General features: G+C 38.5%; 1 long non-coding RNA gene across 2 annotated transcripts; it reads right to left on the bottom strand.

The window, feature by feature from the left end:
• Nucleotides 1–986: 986 nt before the first annotated feature.
• On the bottom strand, nt 987–8,884 carry LOC127472235 (uncharacterized). Of its 2 annotated transcripts, XR_007904928.1 has the most exons (5): nt 8,639–8,884; nt 8,059–8,126; nt 7,005–7,073; nt 5,665–5,732; nt 987–1,540 (listed from the first exon to the last, which is right to left on the bottom strand). It is a non-coding gene; the product is annotated as an uncharacterized LOC127472235 (long non-coding RNA). The 2 variants fall into 2 exon arrangements; XR_007904927.1 differs by lacking the exon at nt 7,005–7,073.
• Nucleotides 8,885–10,365: the final 1,481 nt, after the last annotated feature.

Genomic DNA, 10,365 nt, shown 5'->3' with positions numbered 1-10,365 from the left:
TGAATTAGTTTACTCAACTATTTTTCATTTAGATTTGCATTGCTGGGTTCCTTTAGCTCTGAGCTGTTTCTCAGAAACCAGCTAGAAACAAGGTGGTTAGCAGGACCTTAGTTCATAGGGGTAGCAAAAGGTTTGGCTTCAATTGCTGCAGTGTTACAGCCCTTTGTGGGTAACAGCAGCACCATCAGAGACTAAAATTTTCTGTGTGGAAATCTGCCAAAAAGTATTGTAATATCCTGTTTCAAATGTCAGTCTATGCTTAGCTATTCAGAAAATAATAATGCCTGTTAAAAATTGCATATATATATATATATATGTATATATATATTTGCTGTGCATTGTCCCCTCATGATAATTATCTCAATTTTTTTCTGTTTTCTGTCTTTTCTTCCTGCCTGGTTTTTTCCCCTTTCAATCCAAAATGGACATTTGTCTGCCAGGAAGTGAACTGAGGGCTAAGATACTACATATGGCACCAAAAGATCCTGGCACAATAGGATTTTTTAAACTAATTTGAGCTGTATTAGATTCAGTGCTGAAAAAACTCTACAGTCCTGGACTGTTTGTTATTTTGTTTCACTCACTTATATTCTGTGTGTAGAAATTTAGTTACATGGACATACTTTTCAACAAATAATTTTACCTCTGGCCAGTTTATATGTCAACTGAGTTCAACTGCATTGAGGAATTAATTTTAGCTACATTCTGTATTGTGACATAGAAATGTTCTGAAGATATAGTTATCAAATATGCCTCAGATCTAGTTTCTCTAGACCTGTTTCTCAGGTCTTTTCTTACTAGAAGATCCCAAAGAGGATGATGTCTTTCTCTTGGACCAATTAAAGTTGGAGGTGCAATAATGTTGGCACTGACAACCTTAGTAGAAATTCTTTTTAAAGTTACTCATATAAACATATTCAAGATTTATTAGAAAATTAAGACACCAAAGAGGTGTACTGAGGCCCACAGCTATTTTGCAAGTAATTTACAGTATCAAAAATCGTTACTGTCTTGTAATTGATTTTCAGGGGTTCATCAGCATGTGCTTCTTTCCTTTAAAACACTTTATTTACACCACTATACTGTCACTCATTCATGAAGGTGCCATAAAACCAGCGTAATTGGAAATTACTCAGGTTCCATCAGTGTAACAGACTAAGGCAAAGATCTTAATTCAGGGTTATTTTAATGCTTTATTGCTGAGCAAAATGTGTAAGAACTCAACTAAAATACCAATCCTCATGTGTAGTGATCAATTTTAAGTCATGAAACATACTAAAGAACACAGAAAGAGGCACAGATGCTGCTCTCAGTCCTGTCAGGGTTACCATCGCTCCCTGCAGCAGAGAAGAGATGCTCCCTTGGGATGATGATGCTGGCTGGCAGCTGTCTTTCAGATGACCAACAGAGATGTCAGTCAGACGCTGCTTTGAACAGGAGATGGTCTGGTCCATTTAAGAAGATACGTCATAAATGCAAAGGCCTTTAAGTCACTCCTGACATGGTAGGCTTCATGAGTCAGTAATACAGCTGGTAACAGCTGTAAAAAGGAAACATTGAGGAACATTTCATGTTTTACCAGCTCACATTTTGAAGATATTTGCAATCATTATCATTTTTTTCTTTTTTTCCCAACTTTCAAGACAAATTTAATTGCAACATGAGGGGGACAAATATTTCTAATCACACACCAGAGGCTCGGGAAAAAAAGACAACAAAACACCAGTCTCTTTTAACACAAACTTTGAAAGAGAGCATTGCTATAAACAAAGCATACATACCTGCACTAAACCTGCCTTGTAGTCTGAACTATATTGTACCTTTACTGATCAGCTTTAGACTTACAGAATCTCACTACAAAGCCTTGAGGAAGGGTAGAGTAGAAATTCTTCCTTGTATGTTCATTGGCATGTATTGGCTTTTCTGAACATATATAAAAAACTGTATTAGAGAACAGAAAAAGAATTCAAAATTTTCCAGAATCATTGACTTTTATGGTCAAAAATAATGAAAAAAGCACATCAAATAGAAATGACAAAAAAAAAATGGCAAATTAAACACATGTCGTGTGCATTCTTTGGGCTCATGCCATTCTACTACATAGTGCACTTAGTGACCATATTTCAGTATTTAGAGGTTCCTGGTTCCCTACAAGTATGCTGCTGGGGGCCAGGAAACACCCAGGGAAGGTACAGGGAATCAGATCTGCATTCTCTTGCTGTAGACCCTCACCTGGTCCCAGAGCACTGCAGGATGCTGTAGGAATGTTGAGGAACTTGTGCAATACTTCAAGGTAGACAAGTACAAAAATACAGCACTGGTAAATCTGACTGATAGGCAGCTAATTGTGATTAGCTTTATATGATGCAAGTTAAGTTATAGTTTGATAGCAGTTAAATGTGGTGTGCATTTTTCTTTGCTCTTTATACAGAAAGATATATATATATGTGCAATAAATGTACATAAAAATTTTTTGGAAGCAGAAAAGGCAACTGAAAACATCAGTGACAAATATGTGTGGCATGATTTCTCTCTAAAAACTTCTCAATAAAATATTTTCTCATCCTCCCTATCAAGTCAAATTGTGATGTTTTGTGAAAGAAGTCACAATAAAACTGTGAAAATGGAGTTTTCCTTGTAGTATGGCCAGTCTTTGCCTGTGCTAAGGAAATGGTGGAGAGAAAAAGAAAACGGTTTGTACCTTGGCCAATGGAATGCAGAACTCAAAACAAAACAGAAATTAAAATAATATAATGCCCTCTCTGTAATGCAGAACTGTGATTTTTGCTGGGGGTAGGCAGATGTGAATGAATCGAGGAGAACAGGAGGCAAGGAAAGAACAGTATTTGCCATGGGTTTGTATAAGCCTAAAATAATGGAGATCTCAGTGTACTGAGAGACCTCAATGTCAAGGGAAGCATTACAGTGCATAAAGGTCAAACTTTTGTGGTGGGGGAAAAAAGTTATCTCCCTGGAGTTATAAGATGGTAACCCCCCAGGGGGTGGTGACCCTTGGGGTAGAGCCAATGAGCGCTCCTGCAAAATATAAACATATCACCCAGACTGGAAAAGAAGGGAGTAGTTGTAGTTGTTGTTGGAGAAGAAGGAGCCATGTTCTAAGGCACGAGGAAGGGGCCTGGAGCCCCGTTGGGGGCCAGGCCCCCCCACCAGCCCCTGGCTGGGGGGCTACAGGTACTTGGAACAGTGTTAGACTGGGCTAAGTATCTGTAGCTGAGAAGCTGGGAGTTTTTTTTCCTCTACTGTGAGCAGCAGACGGAGCAGCAGCAGAAGCAGTACTGACCGGAGAAATAGTGGCAGAGAGCCAGAAGAAGATAAGGAGCAGTAAAACAAGCATGCAGTCAAGCAGCAAGACACAGAGTTGTCTGAAAGAGAGCTGGCACAGAGCAGGACTAATCTCTATGGACAGAGTTTTGGGGTAAGAACTAAGACAAACTCCCCAAAACCCCTTGGAGACCCCTCCTAGAGAGGAGAGGTAGTGGATTCCTGCTTGAGAGGAATCCTGGGGTGCAGCATGCACTGCAGAGAGAGAGCTGAGAAGTTCAGGCATCCTGGAGCTGGACTGGGATGGCTGAATGGAATGCGGAGGAGGGCTTCGCCCCCCCCCCCCCGGCTGCGGCTGCCAAGCTACCAGTTTTGAGACAGAGCACGGGAGCTCTGCAAGGGAGCCTGAATCCCCTGAGGATAGGGACCGTCATGAAGACTCCTGCACTTCGTGATATGACGTGGTGAAGCGACCTTTGTCCCAGTGAACACAGCCCACAGAAGAGAAAGACCCTCGCTTGGAGTCGAAGGGCTGAGAGGGGCTTGGAGACCCCCTTGTGTGTAACGATAAGAGGTCCAGCTACAGCTGCTGCATGGAAGAGAGAGAGAGACTGCTGCCCTAGAGAGACTGCTGCTCTGAGAGTGGAAAGGATCTCTTCCTTCTTCCTTCCTGGACTTTTATTTGGAGGGAGAAGAGATTTGATCCACTGTAAATACTGATTTATCATAGGAGAGATACTTAAGATTATGTATATGATGTATTGTAATATTTATTTGTACAGTGATTGTAATATAATTCCCTTCCCCCCATATTAAGTTTTGTGTTGTGTCTGGAAAACCCATCTCACACTGGTTTGAGATGTGGGAGGGGGACTTGGACTCGGGAATTGGATTTTGGGGCTCTCAAACCACGACAACTTTACAAGCAATGTTACAAATTTGAAATTGCTCTGCAAGTCCCAGTGTCTAAATGAAACCTCAAAATGAGTTCACATGCTTATATCCTATATATATAATATATGCCATGGAGAGTCAGTGTACCTTTTTGAGATTTAACAAAAGAAAGGGAAAACCACAGTGAAATAAGTCATAATAAAGGTCTTGGCAGGAAACAGGGAACCAAAGGAGATTCATTTTTAAAGGCCATGAATGTAATTTTTCTAAATTCCCATGTGGGCTAATGAGGAGATTTTAGAAGAAAAAACCCAAAGGAGTTTCAGGGTATACCACAGAGAAGGTGCACTACATTTCTTAATGTATTGTCCAAAACCTGTTGTCACTCAACACTAGGTCCAAGCTAGTTTCTCTAATGTATAAACATGATATTAAGCCTATTGTAGCCATTTGGAGTTGGCTCCCTGCCAAGTCCCTGAACCACACTGAACATTTTGAAGGAGAGGGGAAAAGAGGGAAAAAAAACCCCAAAAAACCTGAAATAGATTGAACTAAAGCAATATATATATATATATGCATACAATTACAGAACTATATATATATGAGAAAAGAGAACCCCAACACCCCAAAACTAAAACAGAAAAGCAGATATATGCAGATATACACAGTTAATAGAGAGCTAACAAAAGAATCTTAATATTTTCCTTAAGAAAGTAGAACTGTGCCATTTGACCTCCCCTCCCGAGTCGGCAAAATAACAGGCCTCACAGGCCTGACCAGGCCTCACCCCCACACGAGCAGGACTGGCCACAGAGACCTGCTGTCTTCAAGTCCAGCGGAAGAGAAGAGGGAAGAAACTCCCCTCCCCTTCTTATTTTTACTCTTGCTTATGTAAAAAATAGAATGGAATACTGGGATATGGCACTTCCTTGTTTTGATCTGGTTGCTAAGGAAGGCCTAACACCAAACCATCACAGCCTAAAAATACTAAAACAAAGCAAATAATGAATAATCCAAATACGTTAAGCAGATAAAGTACTTCCTATATAATATCTTGGGCTATCAACCACTGGTACCAAACATTTTCCAGCAGAGTAAGGACATTGAAGTCTTGAGATTTTCTTGCATGTCTACAAGGTTATTGGTAGTGACTCCGTTTAATTATTCTGTCAAGTTTTCTTTTTAGTTCAAGACAAGAACATTAGTTGAATTGTCATATAAATACATGTACTGATACTCCCTTTGCTATACACTGTTTATTAAAGGCATTCTTCTAAATTGTCCATTTCAATGCATCACCACCTGTGTGACTTGGGTGAGATTAACTCAGGCAACATCAGTAAAATATTCAAAGGGGGTTGAAATCAGTCCTAATGTACTGAGCTGATTTAGAGGATTGTGGATCTGGTCCCAAATCAATCATCACTAAAAAAGAAGAAGGACATGCAATAGACTTTTCACTTTGAAAGACCAAGAAAATCTTCCAACCTTTTCTGTGTATGCTTCTGAGCCCTGGCCGTGTCCAGCTTCTTAGGGCTTCTATGTTACTCACATGCCTCGGTTTTCCCAGAAAAGAAATAATCACATGATCAAGACTGAGAGTATAGCTACATTTTAACAAGGTTTCTTCTCTAGATTCACATGGAAATAAAAACATACATTGCGATATATGCTTAAAATCAGGTTAGACATATATTACATCATATCATGGCATATATTATGAAGGAATTGTTTTCTCTTTCTAATTATAAAGTAAACTGAATGCTACATTATGGTAACCTTTTTTTTAGTTCTGCTATAGTGTGTGAGATTTTTTTATTACCATCAAGTATTTAAGTAGCTGCACCTCAACATTTTTTCTTCAATATTTGACTCCTTCCCCTGTTCAAGTCTTTCTAAAATATTAATGAATAAACTATGTTACTCAACACAGTACTTGATTCTGTAGTCTGTACAAAACTCTTGTAAGTATTAAAACCAAGGCACCTATGTTTAGTTCAACATGCTTTAGCCAAGCAAGAGGGAGGTCTTAAAGTCCAGAGAAGGTTTGACAAAGACCAGGATTAGTATATCCATCAGTCTGAAATTGTCAGCCAGTGGAACTTGAAATAAATAATAGAATGAATTGGATGAAAAAGAAATTACTAGAAAAAGGTGGTCTTTTCAGAGCCATGGAGAAAACAGGGCTGAGTCTTTCTCCATCTTTGGGGTTAGGGTAGAGAAAAGAGGATGTATCACTGCATTTAATTTTGCAATTGCTGAATGGGAAGCTAATGTTATGCACTTGCGAGGCTGCTTTTTAGTTATTTTTTTAGCTGCAAAATAGAATTACCAATTTGATAAATGCTCTATTTGGATGGAATATAAGGTTTTCTTGAGCGTATAGAATGTTATCTTACTCATTTTAGCACTAGTCTCTAGCTTCATCTGAGAAACAGTATCTTGGATCAGAACACGTTGTTATTATTAATAAGAAAAAATATAAAGGGCAGTATCATTAATTTACCAAGGAGTAAACTGGTATATGGTTTCACGTATCAGATTCAAACAGACAAGCATATATTGTTTGCAGATAACAACCTCTTACAAGCAATTTCTGAAAAGCAACTTTGGAACAAATTAATTGTAGCAAAATCCCTGATAGATTTCTTGCAGCTTCTATTTAATAGTTAATCACCAGATCACTCCTTTGTACATCAAAGCTCTCTATGCCATGTGGCCTTGCCCTGACTGCACATCTGGGTGAGACAGGGGGCATTCCCCTTCCCAGCTCACTCTGCTCCCTGCTATCCCTGTGGGGCAGAGCTAAGCAGAGCAGGAGGACTCACCACTCCTCTCAGACTTCAGCCCACCAGACCAGCAGTGTCACAAGGACCTCACAGCTGCTGCTGAACTCTCTGGCGTATAACCACAAAGTCAAACAAATCAGACACAGTTAGGCCCACTTAAAGTAATATAAATAATCCTATAAATGACTCTGTAGCTAGTAAACCTCGAAAGCTCTCCAATGTGCTTGGGGGCTGAGTTAATTTGGTACCTAGTAAGAAGGCCCTCTTGCTTTCCCTTAGTGCCCTGGCCCCAAATGGAAGAGCAGGGCTGGAACTCTGGAACTCTGCCATGACCAGACTGAGAGAAAACGTAGAAAGAGCAACACCTAATCTAAAATTAGTGAAGTACGAGGCAACAAGGAAACAAAATCAAAATTAGCAAGAGAGGGAACCAGAGTTAAAATAAATTTCTACTGGGGAGTTCCTAACAAACACCATGTTTAAGAAATTAATCAATTTGCAGCAAAACAAAAAGAAGCAGAAATCTCCAGTGAAGCTCTGGAAAGAAGCAGTTTTTAAGAAGTTTGTAGAATAATATGGGTGTAATTCAGACATTAAAAAAAAATCAGGCTAGATATCAGAAGTATCAACAGAAAACACAGAATCATCTTTGCAGAATCAGAAGGTGAGACATAACAGGTGAGTATACACTCAGAAAACTATAGAAACACAGGGCTTTTCTGGACTGGGATACACTAAACTACCTGCCTGAAAATACATAATTGCTGTTTCGCTCAGCCTCTCTATAGATCTGCACTCTGCAAGGATACCAACACTCCAGACAGTTGATTCTACTTTTCAGCTCCATGAGTTCTTTATGAGTCTACTTATCTGCAGAGCTTTTGAAATGCAGGGTTAGAGATATTAAATTACACTTTGGAAAAAAATATATATTTCCCATTCCCATGTAGCTCCAAAGTGCTGAAGATACAGAGCTCTCAGTGAAAGTCTCACTTGAAAAATCTACACATTTGTCTTGGAAAGAACTTTTCCGCTGTTTCAATCTCTCTAAAACGGTGGATGTACTAGAGAAACATAAGAATTGTTCACTGACCTGTGGAGGTTTATCCTATTTGTTTAGCTCTTCTCCTATTATTATAAATGGTGCTGTCAAAAGCCTTCCTGTGAAAATATAAGTAGAACATAGGCAAAAAAGAATATTTTGGGCACAGTATGACAAATACCAAACTGAAAACAGAACTTAAAACAAAACACAACATCTCATTCTTTCTAATAACACACATTTATTTACTCAGGACAGATTTTTCAAGGGAATAAAAGACAGCTCAAATAGAAAAAAAGCTATTTTGAGAAACTATACATCACATAGCTGTACAGTTAGCATACTGGTATGTCTGTCAGAACTGTATCTGGAGGCTCATGTGATTGAAATGGAGCCAAAAAAAACAGATATAAAAGCCTGGGCAAACATTGCAAGTAAAAAAGAAATTTAGGAATATTTTAGAAGACATCAAATGCCAATTACTTAACATTATTTTTGTTTCAGATCTCTGTAACCTGCATGCATTTAAAAATCAAGATAAATGCATTAATCAAATCTTGATTATAAAGCAGAAGGACTTTTTTTCATAAGTCACCAGATGGGAAAACATGCAATGTCATATATTCTGTACCTCTGCATGAAGAAATCTGCTTTATTTTGTTTGAAGGAGTGAACTGCTAAATTTGCTTACTCTCCACAGCTGTTTTTCTCCAAAAGGAAAGGCTGTTAAGTAATGGTAGAAACGAGCTGAAAAGCATGGAATCAGAATAGCTAGTCAGCCTTGTGTATGGCTGATTATGTGAGAGGGAGAAAGAAAAAAATAAGAATGGATGTCTTTGTATTTTTTGTTATAAGAAACAAAGTAAAGCATGATTTGTATTAGGACTTTTGTACTTGATTTGACTGCAATTTAAAAGTGATTCTGAGATCATGGCAACCTAAATATAGAGATATTTACTATAGATGAAAAAGATTTATTTTTAATCTGATGCAAAACATAAGAGCATGGAAAAAGATTTAATTTACAGCATTCATAGCCTCAAGCTGCCGTGCATTTGGTAAAGATTAAATACTTGAATAAAGACTGTTAAATTAATACCTTTGATAATACCCTTAAAATTACTATAAATCAAAAATATTTGCACTAACTCCTTGATATTTGAGATATCATTAAGACACAAAAGTCTTGATACCTTTTCTCATGGGTGAATTTCAAGTATAAGATGGTTCTTGAGTTTACTGATGGAAAATACAACTTTAATTCGCTCAAATGGATAATGGATATGTATCAGTGTTGTGATTTAACCCCACCCAGTTGCCCACCCACTCCTTGATCAGCAGGATCAAGGAGAGAATCAGAAGGGTAAAAGCCAGAAAACTAGTGGGTTAAGGTAAAGACAGTTTAATAGGGAGAGCAAAAGCTGTGCTCACATGCAAAGCAAAACAAGGAATTAATTCACTGCTTCCCATTGGCAGGCAGGTGTTCAGCCATCTCCAGGAAAGCAGGGCCCCATCTCACATACTGGTTACCTGGGAAGACAAACACCATCACTCCAAACATTTCTCCTTCTTCCCCTCCCGCTTTATATACTTAGCACGAGGTCATAGAGTATGGAATGTCCCTTTGGTCATCTTTCAATTTCATTGACTCTCCTGCATATATCCCCACTGATTGCATGTATTCCCACTGATTACAAATGGAGCCTTGAACAGCTGGTTCAGCCTTAAGTTTCAATTATAAACAGCTGGTAATAGATAAGACTTAATGACAGATCATGTGAGTCCATTCAAAACACTAATTTCTGGTAACAATAATTTCTGGAAAAACATTGTCACAGTTTCATCTATTTAGGTAAGCCTGGCATCATTATCACTATGGTCTTAAGGTTTGATAGACAGTAAACGAGTTTAGTACAGTCCTTTTGTTTTAGTTTTTCAAATTATCATTTTGAGCTGTACAAAGAGGAGGCATTGTTTGACTGCTTAAAAAACTGCTTAATCAAACAATACATGAACATTCCCAGCAGTTTACCACAGTTAGAAATGTAGCTTAGTAAAACTAGGAAAACTTTTATGAATGGAGAAAAGATGCATTGATAGAACTCCTGACCCACTAGGGGTGTGAGATCATCAGCTATCTCCTCCACAGAATCTCAGGAGGGGGTGGATGTTTAAGTTCCCAAAGAGCTTTGTAAAGGTTGTGTAAGGATTGTGGGCTATCAGATTCCTGAGCAAGCATATAGGGTTTCAGGGAAAAGCTTATTAAGTCTCCTGAGTTTTGCAAGGATTGAGGAGAGTTTCACCATACTCCTGTGGAGATTTTATAGCCTTGTGTGACTGTTAAATCTAGAGAAAAAG

This window comes from Manacus candei, unplaced genomic scaffold (genome assembly GCF_025592945.1).
Source record: "Manacus candei isolate 608988 ecotype Guabito, Panama unplaced genomic scaffold, ASM2559294v1 h1tg000028l, whole genome shotgun sequence".
Taxonomy (NCBI): domain Eukaryota; kingdom Metazoa; phylum Chordata; class Aves; order Passeriformes; family Pipridae; genus Manacus; species Manacus candei.
Note: the sequence above shows the minus strand (reverse complement) of the source record. Positions and strands in the feature narration are given on the sequence as shown.